At 36.5% G+C, this 18783-nt stretch overlaps 1 long non-coding RNA gene across 4 annotated transcripts; it reads right to left on the bottom strand.

Moving 5' to 3' along the window:
- Positions 1-6002: 6002 nt before the first annotated feature.
- LOC110040037 (uncharacterized) lies at positions 6003-13008 on the bottom strand. 4 transcript variants are annotated; one of them, XR_002295610.2, is made up of 6 exons: positions 12925-13008; positions 12774-12845; positions 12669-12693; positions 11163-11269; positions 8867-8906; positions 6003-8578 (listed from the first exon to the last, which is right to left on the bottom strand). It is a non-coding gene; the product is annotated as an uncharacterized LOC110040037 (long non-coding RNA). The 4 variants fall into 4 exon arrangements; XR_016208980.1 differs by lacking the exon at positions 12669-12693 and having other exon boundaries at positions 11149-11269; XR_002295609.2 differs by lacking the exon at positions 12669-12693.
- Positions 13009-18783: the final 5775 nt, after the last annotated feature.

The raw sequence follows: 18783 nt of genomic DNA, 5'->3' as shown, positions 1-18783 counted from the left end.
AACCCCACTACTCAACGATGAGCATTATTCCAAGATCATTTAAACATGTAGGTGTGTGTGCCACCATTGCTCAAACAAGTGTCTTTTTTGTGTTGCAACTGACTATTGCCCCAGCGGAATGTTCAAGTGATTAACATTGGGTTATTGTTTGGAGTGACAGGTCTTTGTTACAGTATACTGTTTTCACTGCAGTATGTGTTCTACATGTTTTATTTTCTTATTTTGTTAAGTGGTTTCTAGACATACCAACAGAAGAGACAACTTAAATTCAGCAGTTTTGTATACAAAGAATGACATCCAATCCTTTGGTGCATGGTTTACTGCCATGTGCATAGTTATTACTAACAATTTTGACTGATTGCTAAGTATTCTTGAAAAGCAACTATTTTTTCTTCCTTTGAAGATATTTTATTTAACCATTCTAATTCAACAGGAAATTCTCTTGAAAAGCCAATGGTATATATTTCTGATCTTCACTGTGAATCGGCTCAATTTTTCTCATTCTTGAAAATTCAATCAGCGCAATGAAACATGGAAAACATTTAAGACTCAGTGGGTAAAATGTTATTTTAACTGGCAATCAGCAATCAATCCATCTGGACAATCAACTTCATAGGTTTTGAAACAGGGACAAGCAGAATTCTTAGACCAAACAACATTACACTTTATGATGAGCGACAAGCTTATCTTTCATAGAAATTTTTTTGCTTGATACATTCATACGTGTACATGTACTGTTGTGGGAACTACATTTCTGCAGTAAAGACCTCTGACTCTAAGCAATGAACCAGTTACTCACAAAGGTTCAGCTGATTCATATAGCATCCATTCCATTCGGCTATTTTGAACACATTGGTAAATATTACTTTTGCACTTGTTTGTTCAATTTGAGAATAGTTTGAATACTCAAGCATAAGAGTCCTCTGAGCAGTGGTTTCCTTTTACCCTTATGTGTAGAGTCCAGATAAGTAATATTTATCATTTAATAATTGTTTTAAAAGCCCCCAAAGTATGTCAAAAATTAATGAAAAAACCTTGTTGAGCTCAACCGTGAGAACCATAATTACCAGCATAGAAATTCTCCTCACCTGTCATAATTCTTTTTTTAAGGTTCTAATTTATTCCTTCCTAAAACAAAGGCAATTTTTTTAATGCTCACCTGAAATGTGTAGCTGATACTGTGAGGAGAAACTAGTAACTGATCTCTCTTTCCAAATGGGGCTGAAGGATTACTAAGTATCAGAATTCTAAAAGCAGCAGCTAAAAAGTCTTGCAAACTACAACTTTTTATGAGATTTCTTTTATTACTGTTTTGCAACTTTTGAGAGCTTTCTAGAAGCTTTGGTCTCAAGTTTCAATTTTGCAAAATTATGTTTTCTTACTTCATAATGAAAAGCAACATAGATGCAAAACTGCTAAACCACTTTTCTTTCATGGGACTAACATAATTTGGCAAACTGAGGAAGTAACATTTAGGTAAAACATGACATTAGAGTTATTCAGCATGTGCATAGGACACCAAATTTGATGGTCACACTATTTTGCTTTTCCCAGTTGGCTTTTCATTACATAGGACTGGAAGTGATTGGGCACTAATTTAACCATTTAATATATTTAGTATATTTTCTTTGCTGCTCAGAGGATTTTCATAACTTTGTAACACTATTTCTTACCTTTGTTATAGTAGTTTACTTTGTATATTAAGTGGATCAGCAAGCTCTTCAGCACAAAATTTAAACTAAGCATAAATTGGTACTTAACATTTTAGAGCACTGCAAACAATTAAGGTGGCTCCCTAGAGTATTTCCAAACACCCTCCCTATAGAGTGCAAGTTAGACGAGGAAAATTTCTCTTAAAGTTTTCCCTGTAGAGATTTACCAGTATGGGTACTGTTAAAGTAAGGCTTACTTTTTGGTTGTTAATTTTTGGATTAAGGCCATTACCATGACAACATATCATCTAATGACAGGCAGATGTATTCCTCATTTTGGCCTTTACTCCTTAATATTTATACTTTCCTTTGGTGAAATGTTTTCATACGTTGCCACATCATGGAAATGATATTGCCTGACATTTTGAATTGGTAAAAACTCAAGGTTGTTCAGATGGTTTTTCCAATATCCTGTAATTTGTCATTCTTCTAAATATATCAGATTAACTCTGACAGATTTTAACAAAATAGGGTATTTTATAGGAATTGTATGTAGTTACAACTGAGCCAAATTTAAAAAATTCACCAAAGGAAACGCAGGAAAATTCACACTTGGTTTTGCTTTTTGCACTCATGTTGACGTCATAAAAATTGAAAAACACTAGCGTTTTCCTTTGAGGGTGCACAGATTACTTGAGCTTTCATCCTATGTGCATGTGCAATCATGAAACTATAGGGAGCCACCTTAAGACTCATTGTTGCCACCACATTATTTTTACCCCCCTGCAAAAATTACCATTTTCTTAGCCAACTAAACCACAATATAAAATGCACTTCTTTAACTTGCAGAAAAGCTTTCAAGTAGTTATCTTTTGGAAGGAAAATTGTTCTTTAAAAAGAGAACAGCAATTTAGACTAAACAATATCATTTTAAAAGGTCACATAGGAATTTTCTTTGAATCAGGCTATTTTTAGTTTCCAAAGCTTTTATTCTCATTTTCAGATTGAATTTCTTAATTTTTCAGGGTAACTCCATATTAGTTTTTCTCATAGTTTAATATAAGGATAGACATATATGTAAAGGTTAATTTATATTTATGACCAACGGTCTGCATTTAAACTTACAGCTAGGTTTGATTTTACTTTACAATAATTGTATTTTACATGTAATGTAGAAACAAAATTTTGATACACCCATGCAAGTATCACTAAACCTCTTACCACTTTATACAAATGATCACAAAATTATGCCCAAGACTTTCATAATGCAGACTGTTGGTCAACTTCGATCAATATATTTCCTTTACTTTCCATGAATTTCTTGGTTCTTTCTTGGTGTTGCAAGTCATTGTATTTTGAACACTCTCTTAAGCTTCTTGTGCTTTTTCCTTTAAACTCCACAAACTTTATTTTTTTTTTTAGGAATGCACTTTTAGGCTGTTAGGATTTTTATGCTCAGTACTCTGAGCACAACTCTTGCACACACTGAGTTAATTAAGGTGTAGGTGCCAACGTTTTTTCCTTGACTTGTATCACCAAGAAAGAGCTATTTTTTCTTTTATTGCAGCATACTTTATTTTTGATGCTAATGAGCTTGTATGTATCTACTAATAATATTAGTTGTTAGGTTATTATTTAATTCCAGGACAGAAGGTGGCACACACACCAAGACACAAATCTAGCCAATCATGTCCCTACTGAGTTGTGGAAGCTCTGCCTCTGAGAAGGTGTATGTTTCTGATGTCCTCTGAAATATTCTGACTGAGAAATCCTGGGAAGCTTTATCTGATCCTGTAATTCAAGCTGGGAACAGTTGGGCACTTGGAAGAGTGGGTCGTTTGCTCTCAAGTGGGGAGGACAGTGTGAAGGAAGGTGAGAGTTTGCTTTTCATGCCTTCAGGGTTTCACTTAATTTCTTACAGTACCACACACTCAATTTCGGCCCAATGAAGTGCTTCTTTGCAGTCAATGTATCCAGAAATGCTCCATGACTGGGGACATAAAATAGGAGTGCTGAATTATGGTGCTTGAGGAAGGTGCATCTCTAGAGAAAGCATGGACAGAGGAGGGCACTGAATTTCATCACTCTGACTTGATTGGATTTTTACAAATGACATTAAATTGAGCTGATGGTCGCTGGGTCTCTCTGACGGGTTGCTACTGGGTCAGATGTTCTCTCTTCATAGGTTTTCATTAAAATATAACCTTTAAAACTAAAATAATAAAATAATATAACAATAATATTCCTAGGCCCAGTTATAAAGAAATCAAATATTTCTGAAAAATGTTTTAGCAGTTTCTTACTAAGTTTTGTTTTTTCTTAATTTTCCTAATTCAGTTACATTACATTTTCTTTATAAAACAATTCACAAAACCTAATAATTTCAATTCTTTATTTTAATTTTAATTCAACTTGTAACTTGTCCTAATTTATTTGTAACTCATAGAATAGGTAACTTTCATTACTTCACCACTCCAGAAACTGGGGAAACACCAGCCTTCTGCACTGGGATTTCTGGGGCTGTTTAGGAAACCAACATGAGAATCTATGTTTGGCCAATATTATTGTTTGTTTGAAAACTATTTCTTGTGTTAGTTACCAAAACAAAATCAGAAATCTTAGTGCTGGAAGCTGTTGCTTAGTCTCCTTAAAGGTTCTTGAGTGATAACTAAATTGGGGTTTCGGGGTTTAGGCTTAGACTTGACTATAGTTTTAAAGGGACGTTGTTTCATTTCATAGTTAATCAGTCTATTGACGAAGGGTTATCTTTCCACTTTCAATTGATTATTTCTGTATTTTTTTCCTCCTACGAATCTTGCAAAATTTAAAAATATAAATTAATTTACATAAATATAGATTAAGTTAATATACTTTTTCTTTGTGAAATTGAAATTTATTTTTTCTGTTTGAAAACCAAGAAAAATTCACTATCACTATAACTGTCGTTTTTGGTTAGTGCTTTTCAGCTAGGCTCGGTATTTCTGTATTTGAGTAAGCATTAACCGGCCCCATTGTTTTCAAAATTTTAACTTTTCACTTGCTTTTTTTACAGAGTAGAATTGCGTGACAAACAAAATAACAAAGGAACTTAAAAGTTCTTTGCAACAGTTATGTTGTTTGTCACGCAATTCTACTCTGTAAAGAAAGCAAGTGTTGCAAAAGCTCTTAAAAAATATTCAACTTAAAACTGTAACTTACTTTAAATTTTTAGTACTAAGTCTTCAAATATCGAGTCAAGCAGGATTTTAAATTAAAACCCTACCAAATAAGATAAAAAGCGACAACAAAATTAAGCAATTATTTTTTTGCATGCGCACCTAAACTTTTAATATTCAAATGCCACATAACTTTACATCTAATTTCATTTTCGTTTTTGACGTCCACATTTTAAATGCTAAGCAGCAGTACGCCTTATTTCTTTAGCACAGTTTTATTTTACAAATAACGACAGATATTCTTCTTCGCTTCGTATGTTGATTGCTCGTTTCAGATTACGGATGTTCCCTGGAGAATCGTTCCTTTGTTTGGCAAAAATTATTCATTCATTTGCACGAGCTTCTCTGAGTAACGTCACGTAATCCGAAATGGGACAATAAACAAACAAGCCGAATAAACCAAATAATTAACCTTTTCCCAATTTTTTTTTAACGATTATTAACGACACTGAACTTTTTTTCAACATAAATATCGGCCAGTGTTTTTCATCCAAATTAAAGAGAGAAATCTGACATCGGTAGCTTCACAGATGAGAGACTTTAGGCGACTTGTGCTCTTTGGTGAAGTTTGTGGAATGACGGTCCGCCGGTGGTTTGGTCGGGAAGTCAGACTGGCGAATTCTGTGTTCAAATCTTTCTTTGATTTCAACGGTTAAGCACTGAAATTAAGCGCCATACTTTAGCGCTTCGGTTTTTCTTCTCCAGGTCGTGGGCATTTCCAACCTAATTTGGTTTTCATCCAATTCTGGGAGGGCGAGCTAATTTATTTGGCGGCCGCCTCGGCAAATCATCTATTTTTTTCGATGCATGGACTTGCGGATTAGCATCTTCAATCAAATTACAAATTGGCATATTAATTTTTTTCACTTATCAATTCCAAAATTACTCCAGTGTGGCATTGTGACAAATTAAGACTGAGACCCCGGAGACATGGGGAGTAAACTCTCACTTTCCTTTACACTGTCCACCCCACTTGGGAGCAAACGGTCGACTCTTCCAAGTGTTCAACTGTCCCAAGCTTGAGTGAAGGGATGAGATAAAACAGACCAGGATTTTAAAGTTGGAATATTAAATGAGGACTAAAGAAACAACACTAACTTGGAGCACCAGAGTGGAAGCAACACAACAGCAGGGATAAGATTGGCTAGGTTATTTTTTTTTATTTCATTTTTTTTTTTCATACACAACAGAGGCAGTTTTTATTTCAATAAAATGTTGTTGACTTTGCAATCCAACCATTTGAGTGAACCAGATAAACTAAAATAAGCCAAGTTCAGTGAAGTCTCCACAAAACTTTGCAGCACGATTAAGACTACGTTTTAGTAAACAGCTCGTTTTTCATGACAAAATACGCCACAGATATGTCCCTTAGTAGTTCAAAGCGAACGAAATAAATTGTCTTTGGCTCAACGCAAAGTGTTACGTGAATTTACTATCTTCAAATCCCTTTTTGTGGTCTTCAAGCTAAGTAGATAGGTGACATGATGTCACGTAAGCGTGTGTGACTATCCTAAGAAGCACAGAATTTGTGCCAAGGTTGCAAATGCAGTTTAAAACTCCAAATAAAATTTGAAACGTATCGTGGCGTCCATTGAAACAAACCATTTACTAAAACCTACTCCTAAAAGTATCGCTAAGTTTTATAGAGACCTCAAGACTACTGTAAACATGATAGTTTGTTCCAAGTTGGACATATTAATTCTCCTTACTTATTTCTCTCAGTGTTTTCGAGTTAGTTTTGAGAATTTGGTAGTATATCAAGACTATCCTAAGTCGAGTTGATGATTTTCTTTATTCTCATCATCAGTCTGCTTGGTAATGTATCGATACAGTGAGGAGAAATAATATGTTCATCACTCAGGACTGGATCAGAGTACGTTTTCCAAAACCTCTAAATTATGCTTCCGTTTTACGCTCGTTTCCAAATAACCGCAAGTGAACGTGAGGAAAATCGAAACCGGAAGAGAACTGAATTTCATTCGGCGCTTGATCTGTTTATATTCGCTTTCACGAGAAAGAACTCAGGAATATTGAGGGTACACCTACAGCACGACCAAAATAAAAAACGAGCGATCTTATAGAAACCAAACTTACAACTGAAGGTTACGACTTCAGGTGCGGAATTTATTTCAAAACCAATTAGAAAATCGGGAAAATAATTCAAAATTACCATGAAATTTTATCGTACACTAGTAATCTACATGAAAAAATCCTTGAAATCATCGTAACCAAAAGAGCATGCAATTTTTTCTTGTACGCATCGCCCACAAAGTTTTGAATTTCAAACGACCGAAACTACAACCAAAAATTGCCATTTTTTTACGTTTACAAAAAACAATTCTCCTGATCCGTTGAAACTTATAGTTCTAGCCAATTAAACAGACATGGAAAACAAAAAAGAATATTTTCTCTTCAATGTTTGGTTAGTTGCTGTGCGAAATTGTAACTGAGAAAATAATTAGTCTGCTTTAGCTGAAGCTTTCTGCTCCAAAGCTAATGCTTCTAGCTCTCGACTTTTGCTTTTAATTGTGGGTGATATCTGTTTAGTTTTTTTGGTAACACGTAAATCAGGGGAGATGAAACCAGGAAAACGTACTCGTCAAGGTTTACCTTAAGTAAAGATATAATCAAACCACCCATAGGCAACCTCTCAAATTTTTTTAAACTAAATTGGATGCTTTTGATAGAATTCTCTCAGAGACTTTTTGGCTATACATGCAATTTTGGAACTTTACCACACTCATGTACGGTCGCCAAGTGAGGTTTGACCATACTGTCTATATTTAATACCCCAGACATGCAATGTACTTCGATCCAGGTTTCTTTGCTTTGTCCACAATTTTTGTCAAGTTTCATTCTCCTTCTAAAGCCTTCAGAGATAACAGAAGCCGCAAACAGTCTACACCATGAACAAAAGAATATACTGAGGCTCCCGATGAAATACAGGTTTTCAATTCATTTTGTCAAGTCAGACCGTGTTTCTGTCTGTCTGTCTATCTGTTTGTCTGCTTGTCTGTCTGTCTGTCTGTTTGTCCATCTCGATCTGCCAATGATCAGTGGTCGGTTAGTTTGTTGTTTCATTCATCCATTCTACAGTCCATCAGTCTGCATGCATGTGGCACATGTCAGTAGTAGTTTGACAATAAATCCAACAAACAATTTGCTAAGAAATCTGTCTGTCAGACAGTCTGTCAGTTTGTCAGTCTGTATCTCAGTCATTCAGTCAGTCAGTCAGTCAGTCAGTCATCAGTAGTCAGTCGATGGGTCAATCCAGCTGTGAATCAATCAGTTAGCCAGTTTGTCTTATCTTTTAAACAATTACTCTGTCACCAATCAATCAAATAAAATTTTGTAATCTTGTTATCACTCACTCAATGAGCTCTTCAAATAAGTGTTAGTAGTAGCCTAACAAGTCACTTAGTTATTTAGTAATGGTTTCAAAAATAAAGTGTTGTTGGAAAGCTGTTCTTATTGACTGTGCAAATCAACCTTGGTGAAAATACATCGCATGTCAGAGGACAATAAGTCAGAGCAGAACTTGGCTTATTTGATAGCTTTGTTTAGACCTGTTTACCGTGTTCACCCAAAAGCTGGATTGCAAAGTAAAACATAATGCACTACTAGAGATAACTGCTCGAAGACTTGATCCACTTCATTCCTGTTGACATCTGATCTCGAAGGGCAAGATGAGCATCTGTTAGAGTCCTGTTACTGGTGTAAAAATAAAAGTTAACTTATTACCAGCTAGCATACACTAAACATTTGGTTAACCAAATAAATTTTAAACCAAAACAATGCAGAGGTTGTGCTGATGTTTGTTCAGTGTGTCAACCAGTCAGTAACAGAGATCCAAGATGGCCAATATTTTTCAATGTAAAGCCATCAAGGTGTAAATATGACATTGTGGATGACACTTTATCCCTGAAGTGCACATTTTTGGATGTTTTTCATGCCTTATACATTTGATCACTATCAAGCAAATAAGTTGTAGATATGTACCTGTACATCAAGAACCCCCTCCCCAACCACATAGAAAAACCTGAGAAAAGAAAATAAAATAAATAAATAGGGTCAATGAATGAATCAATTAATCCATCAATCAATACGCCTCTCAGCAAATCCCAAAAACTAAGACCATCCCCTCCAAATTTCAAAAACTAAGACCTAAAATCCCCTCCAAATTTCAAAAACTAAGACCTAAAATCCCCTCCAAATCCCAACAACTAAGACCTAAGATCCCCTCTAAACTCACATAACTAGGACCTAGGTACCCCTCCAAATTTCAAAACCTAAGACCTAAAATCCTCTCCAAATTTTAAACACCAAGACTTCAGACCCTCTCCAAATTTCAAACACTAAGACCTAACATCCTCTCCAAATCTCAAACTAAGACCTACAGTAAGATCCTCTCCCAATTTCCAACACTCAGATGTAAGATCCTTCCCAAATTTGAAAAACTAAGATCAAAGATCCCCCCAAATGTTAAAAACTAAGACCTGAGATCCCCTCTTAACTTAAGGTGATTCCTTAGCATTGCATTGCGCATCCCTACTGCGCCCAATTTTCGCATCATTAGCATGTGTACATGAGCGCGTGCGCATACAAAACGTAAGAGATTTCCCTCAAACTAAGCTCAATAGCGAAATAAATGCTCCTTTTCTCTTAACCGAGTATGGTGACCCCCACTTTTTATCTCATAATTTCAATGAGAACAGTATAATCAAAAACTGACAAAAAATCAACACAAATCTATGGCTACTTTTTAGGCAAATGAAATAAATACTACAGAGGGAGACATAATGGGCCCAACAGCGCATGTCCAAATTATGTTTCCTATAAAGGATAAAAAAATGCAGGGTATTTGAACACATTTTTTTAGGGACGTAGATGAATACACAATCAAAGAAAGTCAAACTCTGTGTGATATAACCTGCTGTATTGAAAAGTAATCGAGCTTATTTGTTGCGCATGGAGATTACCAAAAGTCACCTAAATAACCATATTTGTCAGCATTGTGGCATGAAAACAAGCATGGTGACCCCCTCTTTTTATTACGTTTTTAATATCTCCTTGTCCTGTAACAACAGCATACCAAGTTTCATTGGAAATCTATTGCAGGTTCTTTTACTAGGGAATCACCTGAAGACTCAAGATCCCCTCCGAGTTTCAAAAACTAAGACCTAAGATCCCCCTCTAAACTTACAAAAGTAGGACCTAGGTACCCCTCCAAATGTTAAAAACTAAGACCTAAGATCCCCTACAAGTCTTAAGGACCAAGACCTAAGATCCCCCCTGAATCCCAAAAAACTAAGACCTTAAGTCCCCTACAAATTTCAAAAAGTAAAACGTAAGATCCCCTCCAAGTTTCAAGACTTAACATGCCCTCCAAATTTTAAAGCTAAGACCTAAGATCCTCTCTGAACTTTCAAAACTAGGACCTACGTACCCCTCCAAATTTTAAAAATTAAGCTCTAAGATCCCTTCCAAATTTCAAAAGCTAAGACCTAAAATCCCCTCCAAATCTCAAAAACTAAGACCAAAGATCCCCTTCAAATTTCAAAAGCTAAGACCTAAGATCCCCTCCAAATTTCAAAAATTAAGACCTAAGATCCCCTCCAAATCCCAAACACTAAGAACTAAGATCCTCTCCAAATTTCAAACACTAAGACTCAAAATCCCCTCCAAATTTCAAAAACTAAGATCTAAGATACCCTCCAAATCTTAAGGACTAAGACCTAAGATCCTCCCCCCCCCCCCCCAAACCCCAAATACTAAGACCTAAAGTCCCCTCCAAACTTCAAAATGTAAGACTTAAGATCCCCTCCAAGTTTCAAAAGCTAAGACCTAAGATCCCCTCCAAATTCTTAGAAACAGTTATCCTGCCCTCAATCAACAAATCAGTTGATCAGCCTGTCAGTCAGTCCATCAGTCAGGAACTGTCCATTCAATTAGTCAGTCAATGAAGTTAATCATTTGATCAGATTATTGGTCATTCTGTCCATCAGCAAATCATTCAATTTATTAGCAAGTCATGCCAATCAAACACTTAGTCAGTAAATCAGTCTGTCTGTCATTGAATCAAATAAATTAGTCAGTTAATCAGTCAGTCAGTCAATTAATCTGTTACATGCAATGAGCTTGAAAGTATGTTAATCAGTCAACCAATCATCTAATCATATGCCATTCAAATAGTTAACTTAAGGTTAATCAATTGATTAGCCTGTTAATCACCCCCTGGTTTTAAAGAATCACTTGTAGCGTAAATCCTTAATTACACTCACATTTGTATGATTACCTACACTAATCAGCAGTACAAGTTGTAAATCACTTTGCTTCCCTGGATATTATATTGCTACATCCTAATTACAAGGTTTTGATCTTCTTGGTTCCCTCTTCACACATCTGGAAAACACATTTTAAGCCCCTCTTAAGTTTCCATTGACCTCAAAATACTAAAACATTTTTCTAACCAGCTGCAACAGTATTGAGAATTCTATTTTGTAAAGCAAGCAAATATATCTTCAATGTTTCCTGAACTGTGTGAAATTCCATTTCAGAGAGTTTACACTGACAGAATCATACTACACAGGTACAATTATTTTCTTTCAAGTTGTAAAAGGGTAACCACAATTGAAAATTTGTCATTTGGACATGCAACTTGGAAACCTTTACAGCAGTCAAAAACATCTTCCAATACATCATTTAAAATAGCAGACCTATGCAGCAAAACATAATTTCCCATGAACAAAGTAGCCTATCATACTACTTAACATCAAACAAATTGGAAGGCTTTTTCCCCAGGGGGAAATCCCATATGAAAAGGCCAGGGATGCTTGTTGGAAAATTTAAATTAAACCCTTAAAGGAGACCAATCTGGGCGTGGCTAGAGCTCTATTTGACCCATAAAAGATATCAATTAAAAAAGAAAAAGCTCGATTACAAGATGCTGTTCAGGAAAGAGGCCTAGGCTAGTAGACCACACTCAAGAGACCGGTGGAAATCAAGCTTAAAAATAGAAATAGGAGTGTTTTAATGATCATTATTTCTTCGAGTGCACCTTAAAGTAAAAGATACTTTGACAGCTAAATAGCGATATTTTGTCATGGACACCCTAAGTGAGACCAGAATCATTGATTTATAACCATGAGTGAGATGAGGAACATCCTGACCTTTTCATATAGAAGTCCCCCCCCCAAGGAGGGGGGGTTGCATGCGAGATGGATATTTCCAAAATTCATTTTCTTTACCACTGATACAGATACTACATTAACTTGGTATGCCCAGACAGGGAATGGGGAGGAATTTTGATGTCCCTAATTGAACAATAAATTACTTGTACTTTTTTTTTCTTGCATTGATTTTAGTCCACATAGTAATGGGAAGTGTGTTGGTAAAGGTCTGGGTTAAGGCTGTAAAAACTCAAATTTTTGTTTAGGCATAAAAAAAATTGATCTTTATAGGCAAGAGATCAAAGTCTTTAACACAAACACACGAGAGTCACATCTTAGGAGTGGGGCATCCCATTTTTTAGTTACAACCCTGCCCCCCCCCCCCCCCCCCCCTCCCATGGAGGGATTTCATTAGTGGTCAGCATAGATTTTTGGTGTCAGCACCTTTGAAGTTTGCATCTGAGGGGTATAAAATTATTTTGGCTCTTTTGACAATTTTCCTACAGGCCCTTTGTCAGAGGGTACCCTCAATAGGAGGGGGTGTGCAGATAAAAACAAATGGATTGTCCCAGTGACTCAAGTAAGAGTTGACAGGAATAACAACATTTAACATACGACAGTCATATTTATACCTTGTCTAGCAGTTGTTACATCAAGCTGAAATAAAGAGCAATTATATTATAAGATTAAATTTATCCTATGAGCTTTGTAAAGGTAATTTTACGAGCTAAGCTTACCACTGTTCAGGGGTTGTCTTCAGAGGTCAACAAAACGCCTCTCAGTACCTCATTCCCCCTTGTGGCTCCGACCTACGAGCAAAGCAAGTTAACTAATGTTTCACAACAGGTAACATTACTGGTTCAAGTCGTTTTTAGACAGAGAACAAACCTTTGAAGGTCGGCAATCTCCATTTTCTACTGTTTTTCTTGCACGCGTGTTGTAAAATGGCCAAGGGAAACTACACTCGCAAAGACCAGTGGGAAAACCGTGGTAAGGCGGCAGGGGAGGGGAGAGAGGGGACAGACCTAGTAACAGTAAGGAGGTTAAAAAAGACTGAAAAATACGTCTTGATTGTTGCTTGGGATTGAGCTCTCTGGCGCACAGATTACTATCTTTGCATCTTTTAATAATTTGTTTAGAAACTACAAGCGAGTTCAAACATTATTTTCGAAAATATTTTTTTGCTCTAAATGGAATGGAATGTCCACAAAAGGTATCACTGAGACTCCCCCCGAGAGTATTTTATCTTTGTCAGAATATCCCAAGCCGTTATAAATGACGATTATGAGTAACGTCCGGTTTTGGTTTTGAGGACGAATTCTCCGAGCCTTAGCATCACATGTGGGGGGGGGGGGGGGGGGGGTGGAAACTATCCTGCAAGACAGATTCCCGTCTCTTTCTGCTCAGTGAGCAGAAAGAAGAGAAGGGAGCATACAACAAAGAACTAGTGAGACAATCTCAGATAGTGCAGAGCGCAATTGATAGCTCTGGTACAGTAGTCCCATAAGTACTCACCCCTATTCGGTTCACTTCCGGTTTGTGTCTATCTTGGTAGTCTGCTACGGCTTTTCCCCTTTGCAGTGTGTATGTTTCAAGGTTGTATTTTCATTCAAGGTCCAAACATTACGCACAAATTAATTACTACTGGTGCTTTAAGTTGATTTTCGTTCATTTTAAATTCAACAATACGCTGAAGCAGCAAACGTGACAATTTAGCTCTTCACGCCAACTTTGTAACTTGATACTTTTGTTTTCCTCGCAAAGCCATGTAATATGAAACCCCTGTTTTCTCCAAAACATACGGAAGATGTACTTGTTTTTTGGAGATAAATGAAAGAAAGTTAAATATCTGATGTAGTGATGAAGAAACGGAACAGAGACGATGTTTTACTAAAAATGCAAACTTTTACCGATGAACAAGAACTAATTTAATTATCAGATAGTCACGAAATACCACTTTCTTTTTCTGTTGCCACCTTTGTTGTTAACAATAAAACAATTCAAAATTAACACACAACGATATTGATGGCTGAGAAGCTTTTCAACGAAAAGTATTGAAGATAAACAGCGCTACTTGGCCGATATGAATGAGTCTCCTCAAAGACTGATTAAATTAATTTGCGCTTTCATTAGGTGCCACGGCGTCTGCAGCAATATTTGAGCATTTTCCTGGTTTCTTTTGTTACAAATTCACAATTTGCGGAGTATTAACGCCACTAACTTGAGAACTTTTTGGTCTCTCTTACAGACACAATTAAGGCAAGAAATAAACAAGTCGCTAAGGAGAAGCAATATATTTGAACTCTGACAAGCACACTATTGTAGATTGAAAACAGCAGATGATATCTGTTGAACCGACCTGTTTGTAATTCTAAAAGCTACGCAGCCACAGCAACGTTTCACTTTTGCAATAAAAAGGGACAACTGGCGCTACCTGAAAAATAACTGCCGTCCTTGGTCACATGACACGATATATAAAATACTGCGTGTAAAGATAGTGTATAACACTAACAATGCTAGAACGCATGCGTCTTACATGTTGAGCTCTACCATAAGGAAAACCACTCAACATTTGTGCGTGATTCCGTATGCAATGTATCCTTCACCTAATATAGAAGCCACGAACCCTAACTAATCTACGCATGCGTTTAGGGCAAATTAGTTTTGTTCTAAGGAGAATGGTACCACAAGGAGAGCAAGGGGTTACCTGAAACAAATATATAGCTTTGCGATGTTCAAAGTTAAGCGACGGCGATGGAATGTGTTTTACGTAGAGTATACATGTACCTTTCCCACCCTACTCCCATTACTTCCTTGCCTCTAGACTAATTAATTAATTGAAATTAATTAATTAAACAAACATTAAAGTTTACACCTTAGCGCCATAGGGCCATAGTGTCATACTGCCATAGCGTCTTAGTTCCTTAGCGGCAGGCAACCCCCATAACCATCCCAATAGTGCACTCTGCACTAAACATAGGCACGCAAGGCGTGCAAGAGTTATTTTTTTGTGAACTATAAGTCTCAGAGATAGGAGCATTCATGGAACTGTTTACAGTAATGATTTGGTTGACCTGACAAGTTTTTTGGTTGCGATGTACAGCAAGAAAGAAACTGGGAGTTTATGATGTACATACGATGTTACATCGGTAATGGTAAGATAACTAAATATTAAGCCATAAAATGTTTGACTGAACAAACTACAGTAATCTGACACGTCTCCAGATTAATGTAGACACCATCTTATTTTCTAACAGGCAATTTTATTCGTTCTTTGATACAACCCACACTGTGATTGGTCTGACACGCGCACATGCATAACTCCCTCACTCACCTATCATGTAGCCCTTCCCCCCGGGGGGGGGGGGGACTCCCTTATATGGGCTATATAGGTCTGTGCGGCCCCGAAAGGTATGGTTTTTCAGCCGTTTTGGTCATAAATAGGGTATCGATTTTAGCTCATTTTGGTCATTTTGGTCATAAATAGGGTACGGTTTTTGCACTCTAGCCTTGATATGGGTATGCTTTAAGAAGAAGCCACTTTTTCATCATTATCGAAAAGAAAATCAACAAAAGCCCGTCACAAATTTATATGTTTACGGTAATTTAACATTGGTTTGAACTAGGGAGCTAATTATAACGCAGGTCTGAAACAGGGTTTTGATTTGAGGGTCAGGTCGTAAATAGGGTTTCGAATTTTTGGTCAGGTCATAAATAGGGTAAGGAATATCGCAGATTTTGGTCATAAATAGGGTAAGGGGTTTGGGAAGCGGGCCGCACACCCCCAACCAATTTTTCTGGGAGTACCCCCTCGGGAGTCCTTCCAGCCCCCAAGAGGAATTTTTGCTCAAAAATACTCAAGTTAAGAGAACTTTTCGCATTTTATACGAGTCGTAAGTTTACCCTTTTTACACAACACAACGCAACAACACTACTTCACCGAAAATTGAAAGAAAGAGAAAAAACCTCTCTGACACGTTGAAAGTCTGATTTAATTAAATTGCACTTTAACTTGGTGCCACACAATCTTCAAAGAACATTTGAACAGTTTTCATACTTTTTACCTTTAAAAATATCGGACTGAAAAGAATGTCATAAAATGCCCATCAAATAAAAATATTAAACTGCTACTACAGAGACGTAAAAACATTCTAGAAATGAAAGCTTTTTTGTTTAATATCCTGGGAACAATAGCCGATAACTTGTAAGCTCTAATTGAATTTACTCCCATATGAAAAACAAAAGTGTCGAGTTACCATTTGTAACTAAAAATAGCAAACATCTCGTGGGAACAAGTGGTGACGATTCGTCAGCTCTAATTGAATTTACCACCTTGTGAAAAACAAGAGTGTCAAATTACCCATTGTAACTAAAAAATAAAAATATCTTGTTATATTTGCATGTAATAAGAACAAAACAATCGTTACCTGCACTTACTATTGTAAACGTTACAACTGCTTCAAATCTAAATAGTCTCGTCTCCTCTAAAACATGTCCTAAGAACTAGAACCGACGATTCACGCGTGACCTCTAATTGAATTAACTCCTTGTGAAAAACAAAAGTATCAAGTTACCCTTTGTAATTAAAAATAAAAATATCTCGTGCCATTTGCCTACTACTCATGAACTGCTTCAAAAGTCATGAGTCATCTCGTTCATAACTAGCCACCATTACACTGAAAATTATGCACTCTAAAACAACCCTATGAACGTATGTAACTGTCACACTCCCCTCCAAACCGGACTAAAAATCACAAACCGGCAACACACACGTCACTCTTTATTTTTCAATTACCAAAGTCCTTGTGTTTATACATACCTTGTGTTTCTCACGTACCATTTACCTTTACAAAAACATAGGCACGCAAGACGTGCAAGAGTTATTTTTTTCTGTGAAGTTTTGGAGATAGAAGCATTCATGGTACAGTAATGATTTGGTTAATTTGACAAGTTTTTTTGGTTGCGATGTTACATCGGTCATGGTAAGATAACTAAATAGTAAGCCATAAAATGTTTGACTGAACAAACTACAGTAATCTGACACGTCTCCAAATTAATGTAGTTGTCATCTTATTTTCTAACGGGCAATTTGATTCGCTCTTTGATACAACCCGCACTGTGATTGGTGTGACACCCGCACATGCATAACTCCCTCGCTCACCGATCACATAACCCTTCCAACCCCCAAGAGAAATTTTTGCTCAAAAATACTCAAGTTAATTTAGAGACTTTTTCGCATTTTACACAAGTCGTAAGTTTACCTTTTTACACAACAGAACACAACACAACACAACTTCACCGAAAATAGAAAGAAAGAGAAAAAAAAACCTCTGACACGTTAAAAGTCTGATTTAATTAAATGCACTTTAACTTGGTGCCACGCAGTCTTCAAAGAACATTTGAACAGTTTTCATACTTTTTCCCTTAAAAAATATCGGACTGAAATGAATGTCATCAAATAAAACTATTAAACTGCTACTGCAGAGACGTAAAAGCCGTCCAGAAACAAAACCTTCTTTTTTGTTTAATATCCTGGAAACAATAGCCGATAACTTGTCAGCTCTAATTGAATTTACTCCCATATAAAAAACAAAAGTGTTAAGTTACCATTTGTTACTAAAGATAGCAAACATCTCGTGGGAAAGAGTGATGACGATTCGTCCGCTCTAATTGAATTTACTCCCTTGTGAAAAACAAGAGTGTCACATTACACTTTGCAACTAAAAACCAAAAATGTCTCGTTATATTTGCATGCAACAAGAACAAAACAATTGTTACCCGCACTTACTATTGTAAACGTTACAACTGTTTCAAATCTAAAGTCTCGTCCCCTCTAAAGCAAGTCCTAAGAACTAGACGCGACGATTCGTGACCTCTAATTGAATTTACTCCTTGTGAAAAACAAAAGTATCAAGTTACCTTTGTAACTAAAAATAAAAATATCTCGTTGCATTTGCATACTACTAACTCACGAACTGTTTCAAACCTCAAGGCTCATCTCGTTCATTTAACTAAAATCCTCAGCCTAACCCACAGAAAATGTCGAAGTAAACCCAATATATGAATACTTCCTCCTCTTTTATAGAAGAATAAATATGGCTGTTCTGAACTCTATCGGGATCAAATCTTCTCACATACCATTTACCTTTACAACAAGAAATTTGATTGGCTGTTTATAGTAGATCCAATCTGATTGGTGTGACATACATACATCTCTCACTCACTCACTTACTCACTCACTCACCCATTGACCCGTCCATAACATACCCGACGCGCCGACTAAGAGGTATTTTTTTTACAAAAAAATAACTCAAAAATCACTCGAAAATGGGATAACAGCATATAAAGGAATGAGATGAATGAATAGTTCACCTGTGGCAATTGTTCCAACTGCATCCTTTGTAATTCTTAATTCTTTTTAATAATTTATTGAGTTATTTTTTTTGTAAAAAAAAAATACCTCTTAGTCGGCGCGTCGGGTATGTTATGGACGGGTCAATGGGTGAGTGAGTGAGTGAGTGAGTGAGTGAGTGAGTGAGTGAGTGAGTGAGTGAGTGAGTGAGAGATGTATGTATGTCACACCAATCAGATTGGATCTACTATGAACAGCCAATCAAATTTCTTGTTGTAAAGGTAAATGGTACGTGAGAAACACAAGGTATGTATAAACACAAGGACTTTGGTAATTGAAAAATAAAGACTGACGTGTATGTTGCCGGTTTGTGATTTTTAGTCCGGTTTGGAGGG

Source organism: Orbicella faveolata, unplaced genomic scaffold, assembly GCF_042242905.1.
Source record: "Orbicella faveolata isolate gen_17 unplaced genomic scaffold, um_ofav_v1 contig_26, whole genome shotgun sequence".
NCBI classification, from domain to species: Eukaryota; Metazoa; Cnidaria; class Anthozoa; order Scleractinia; family Merulinidae; genus Orbicella; species Orbicella faveolata.
The sequence above is the reverse complement of the archived record's forward strand: the minus strand, read 5'-3'. Positions and strand labels throughout refer to the sequence as shown.